The sequence below is a fragment of the Lytechinus variegatus genome, chromosome 3 (genome assembly GCF_018143015.1).
Source record: "Lytechinus variegatus isolate NC3 chromosome 3, Lvar_3.0, whole genome shotgun sequence".
Classification (NCBI taxonomy): domain Eukaryota; kingdom Metazoa; phylum Echinodermata; class Echinoidea; order Temnopleuroida; family Toxopneustidae; genus Lytechinus; species Lytechinus variegatus.
Window position 1 is genome coordinate 17,825,025 of NC_054742.1, and position 5,760 is coordinate 17,830,784.

Below are 5,760 nucleotides of genomic sequence, written 5' to 3' on the forward strand. Positions count from 1 at the left end.
AAATACACGACAGTTAGTCTGTATTTTTATACAGCCGGATTATTATATTTTAACTTTAACATTTAACTTGTTTGACGTTTGGTTTGTTAAAACACTGTGTCATCTGTTTTTTTTTTAGTTTAAATTTACGATTTTTCTTATTAATATTTTTAATAGTGCAGTAGGCCTATAAAATACGAATATTTTTTCACACTACTGTCATTTGGGTTAAATGCATGGATTGTGAATCATACATCTCCATTCTAGAGAGCAAGATTGTTTTTATTGTCATATTATTATCCATTCTATCATGAAATTAATATTCGTTTATATCAGCAATTTTTTTTAAACAAGTGCACACCAAGTTACCAATAATGCACATAATATATTTCCATAGTAAAAGAGCATTGTACATTGAATGCGTTGCTCACGGATATAGGTGCCGCGGCCGGGATCGAACCCCGGACTTTTTATGTATAGCCAGGCGCCTTAGACCACTCGGCCACGGCACCTCCACCTTTAAAGTAATATTAAAGTAATTATCGATATCAATATTTAGATTGAAACAATTTGAATTTTGAAATGCCGATTAATGCCTAAATTTGCTGCCTATTGCAACGCAAATGTTTCGTCGGTTGCAATGATGTAGGACAGCTAAATCGCCTTATTTTCATCGTTTTCTATTATTTCATCTTAAGAAAACCTTAACATTATCATGTCAAGCAGGGCTCGCTAGGAGAACAGTTTTCGAAACTGAAGTGGCTACCATGGGTAAAGTATGACGTTATTATTATGATTATCTTTATTATTATCAAAACCATTCATTTCTGAAGATTTGAATGAGAATTGTGTTTCTCCTTTCTCTAAGGCGTTGTGACAATGCTTCCAGTTAAATTTTGAATGGAAATTCGTCGCGTGAAAATATTATTTTGATAATTTAAGGAAAGTACAATAAATAACCAACTTCACCCAAAATTTAACAGATTTTCTATATATATATATATACAATCAAATGAATTCACGAATTTCGAATTACAAAATCTAGGAGAATTATTTTCACACTTATAGGGGAATCCAACCCGAATAAAAACATATTCTTAGACGAAAAATAAAACTCAGACAAGTTGATAGGTGGAAGATTGAACATATCGGACGAACAATAAGAAAGATATGCATTTTAATATTTGTAGATATTGGTTATCACTATGGATAATTAAATTGGCCACATATGTGATGCCATAGTGATGTAAGGCAAGGACTGCTCTTCCATGTCTGCAATACATTAAATGGCAAAAAAAAAAATAAAATCAAAAGTTTTAATTCAAATTATTATTTTTTTCTTCATGAGGATATAAACCAATATGGGTTATAGTTAGATTACTTCCCCAGGGGAATGAGTACTTAAGAGAGAACCACAAATCTCTGATTATTAAGCACATGACCTCATTTGTCCTTGCATAATTAACTCAGTTAATTGCCATTTTGAAATCTATACTCTTGAATAGGAAACCGCACCTTACGACTGTTCGCGATCCGATTTTGGAACAAATCGCATTTTGCTCATTTTCTGAAAATGTGAATGGAACATATCATTTTATTTAAGGTTAAAATTAATTGAAAGAATACTAATGTACCCATTTTGAAAGATTGCAAGCCTTTATTTTGGAGTAAAGGCCAAATTAGTTTCAAATCGTAGCCAATCGTACGACTGCTATGACGTCATTACGACTAGATGTTAAATTCGCTTTTATTCTGAGAAGGAGCATATTCACAGATGAGCATAGGTATTTGTGTGATGATTGAGAACATTACACAGTAAAATATTAGCATCGAATTCAACTACGTTTTATTCCAAAATCGGGTTGCAGACCAAGTGCGTTTGCCTTTACTGATCTCAATTTTAAAGTAGCCATAACTTTGTTATTGGATGTGCGATTTCTTGCAAACTTTCACCATTCTGTTTTAATTATATTTTCCATTCCAACACAACATTCTATGACCAAATTTTAGGCTAGATCACCCTTTAAAATGAGATTTAATCCATAATCAATTCGGCCAACAAAGAAATAAAATAGAAAAATGTCCAGTGATCCCCACCCCCCCCAAAAAAAAATCCCACAGTGTTTTCTGTTGAAAAAGAGCGCAACGATACACTCGACGTATTCATTTCACAAACCTTGATTTAAAAAAAAGTTTCTTTCAAATAATTCACTTTTCAGATCAGTAATGTGATTAGTTTTAATGATTTTCATATTCAATGCAAAATAAACAATAAAATATAACAAAGATATATAGAAGAGGTAAACCACCTTGCTTTTCATCATTAACTACAATTTTCATATTGAGTAATTATCAGACTAAAGTAGCACTTTTGATGCGGTTTATTGAAACAATATAATGTTTGTAACGAGAGATGGCGCTAGACCACTTTTGGAAAGAGAGCTTGAAGGGTAAGTTCACCCTGACAAAAAGTTTATTTTAAAATAGGAGAAAAAATGATAAAAAAATTTGCCGAAGGTTTGAGAAAAATTCAACAAATATTAAAAAGTTATTAGAATTTCAATTATTTGATTTGTGACGTCATATGCGAGCAGCATTCCTACATAGCGAATGGTAAAAAATCAATGAAATTTTATTTTCTAAGAGAATTGAAAATGGTTTCAGTGTACCTTTTGTATATCAATAGACAAATCATTTTACACCTGATCATGAATAGAAAACAAAATTAAGTCATCGGGAACGATACAAAATTTGAAATTCATTCATTTTATATTACACAACACATGGGGCAGCTGCTCGTTTATGACGTCAAATATCCAAAACTTTGAACTCTAATAACTTTCTTACTCTTTAACGGATTTTCCTCAAACCTTCACCAATATTTTTTACTATTTTTTCTGCTATTTTTGCAACAAAGTTTTCTTCGGGGTGAACGTCCCCTTTGACTAAGTCGGTGTAACATTACTTCCCGGAAAATGTTAAATAAAGATTCTTCGGGAGAAGTATTTTGATTAAAATTATAATAATTATCATTTCTTAATAGTTAAATGGAAAAAGGATCCATTAATCATGTTCAGTCAACATGTTAATGATTTTTGCTTTCATCCTATCAACAAATTCACATATTACAAAATATATTAGCATACATTCAAATCAAAATGGCTCTTGAACCAAAATCAATTATTTAAGAAAATGTGCAGGGACTTAAAAAATAATTCTTGTTTATTTTCAAGGGAACACATGCATAAACTACACAAGATTCCCATCTACAGAAATCATGATAATGATTTGATTTAGAAAATAGGGGGAGAAGGAATTAGATTTCTCCAGTTTATTTTCAATCAATCACAACGTGATTTTGTTTCATGAATTCGATTTACAATGCAAAACCAAACCCTATGATATCAAATTTCAAAACAAATAGATTTTAACTCATCGTCCAGATAAGTTTAAGTGATTATTTCAGAACAGGTGTACATACAAAATCGATTTTCTTGGTTCTATTCAAAATTAATGTTAAACGTTCTTTAAGGTGGTTTTTCATTCTTTCAAGTTAAATCTTTTCTTATCATTTCACCACTTAATTGAAAAACATTGATACTCGACCAAAATACTGAAAATTCGTATTTAATTTAATTCTATTTTCTTTTCATTATACAGTGATAGCAAAATCACATTCCGATATGTATCTCTCTCTTGCATTATACAAACAAGCGAAAACGGGAAATTGTATGAAAGGTAAAAAAAACCAGATTTTTTTAAAAAAAGTGCACACCTAGTTACCAATAATGCAAATAGCATTTCCATTTATTTGAAAGCAGGATAAAAGAGCATTGTAGATTAAATGCCTTGCTCATGGGCATAGGAGCCGCGGTCGGGGATCGAACTCCGGACTTTCCATGTATAACCAGGCGCCTTAGAGGGCTTAGACCACTCGGCCACGGCACCTCCACCAGATAGCTCTGAAAAAAAGGTCTAGCGCCATCTTTAGTTAGATACATTATATTCGTTTTATAGTTTAACGGAATCTCCATATTTTAATTCATGTTTTTATAATGGTTAAAGATATTTACATATAGGCCTACTTCATGATATAGAAGGGTAATGATAACATGCAGGGCCAGCTGGTAGAGCAGTTTCCTAACTGAAGTGGCTACCCAAGGTAAATAAAACGTTATTATTATTATCATTATCATTATTATTATATTCCTTTATTTTTTTGGAGATAAAACTTCAAATATGATGATTTGACGTGTGGGTTTATACACTGATTAACTGTATCTTTGCCCAGTGTTATGTTTACCCCGCTCAGTATTGTAGTCTTCAAATATCAAAAGCTATACTTTTTCCAATGAATTCGTTCAATTTCGTGATTAAAGTAATATATTAAAACCCGTTCATGATTACACTGAATTTGACATGTTTGCCATCAGGTATATTGACTAGATGCAAAAAATAATGCAATCTACAGAAAAATTAACAGGTATCTTACAATGACAAAATCTCAATATTTGTTTGTTCTTATCTTCTTGATTACATGAATAACTTGAATGATTAATTCATCCATCAGCAATGTTAACGTCAAATAGAAGGTACTATTGATACATAACTACCATATGCCTTCAGACAAAGACTTGAATGGTCTAGGGTTTGACGTGTAGTAGATACATAATGGAAAAGGATTATATAGGAATAAAATTACGAAGAAAAGAATATATGAAAATGAAATCATAAAACAAAGAAGAATGAAGAGAGAGGGAAAAAATGCCATTCATTAAATCCTGAGAAGTAAACAGCCTGCAAAGTTTGTATAAATATGATTTTTTTTAAATGTAATTTTCTCGTCTGGCTTCAGTTTTGGTTTCATGTTTTCCTTCTTATTTCCAACTAATAAATACAAAAGTATATTAACAAAAAACATTCAAAGATCAATGCATACAGTAAAAATGTCAATATTAATTTTGATTGGTTATGTTTGCTACGGTTTTTCCTCATGATTTGCTGGTGAATCTCATATTCTCTTTTAATAATTTTACAATGTTTAAAAAGTGCTGAACAAATGAAATCAGACTCCATTGGCTTTCCATAGTTGAAGCTAGAAAATTCTGAATTTTAGACCAGAGTTTGAATTAAACTTGAATTCAGAATACGGGCTGTAATGGATTATTCTCAACAAAAGAATGTTTGCAGCTGGAAAATAAGAAACTGAGAAGTCTTCCGAAGAACGAAGCTCATGTAAATCGTGGACCCCCTCCACAGACTCTCACCACATTATGGCAAGCTTTACAAGAGTACTAGTAAGTAGTTTAAACGAATGTTATGACTCTTTTTGGAATGCTGCACAGGGAGTGGAGAAAGTACAAAGTGTGCAGTCAAGCTATTATGACTGATTTGATGACTGACTTCAGCAGGCGCGTAGCCAGGGGGGGGCGGTGGGGGCGGTCGCCCCCCCCCAAAACGTCCCCAAAAAGAAAAAAAGAAGGGAAAAAAGAGAGGAGAAAAGAAAAAGGGAAGGGAGGAAAGGGGAGAAAGGTATGTTACGATACTGCAACAAATAACAATAGAAATTTTATTTAAATTTCCTTTTTTTTTATTACAGGAAATAATTATACATAAATAAAACAAATAATGATCTTACATAAATCTCTTGAAGTGTCCGATGTAAAATCCCGAAGTGATGATGCTATATCCAAGTAATAATCCAAATGATAAAAATCCCAGTTGACTGGCGAAAATTCACAATGATGGCGATGATGAAACTGATGTTGAAGTCCGATGAAT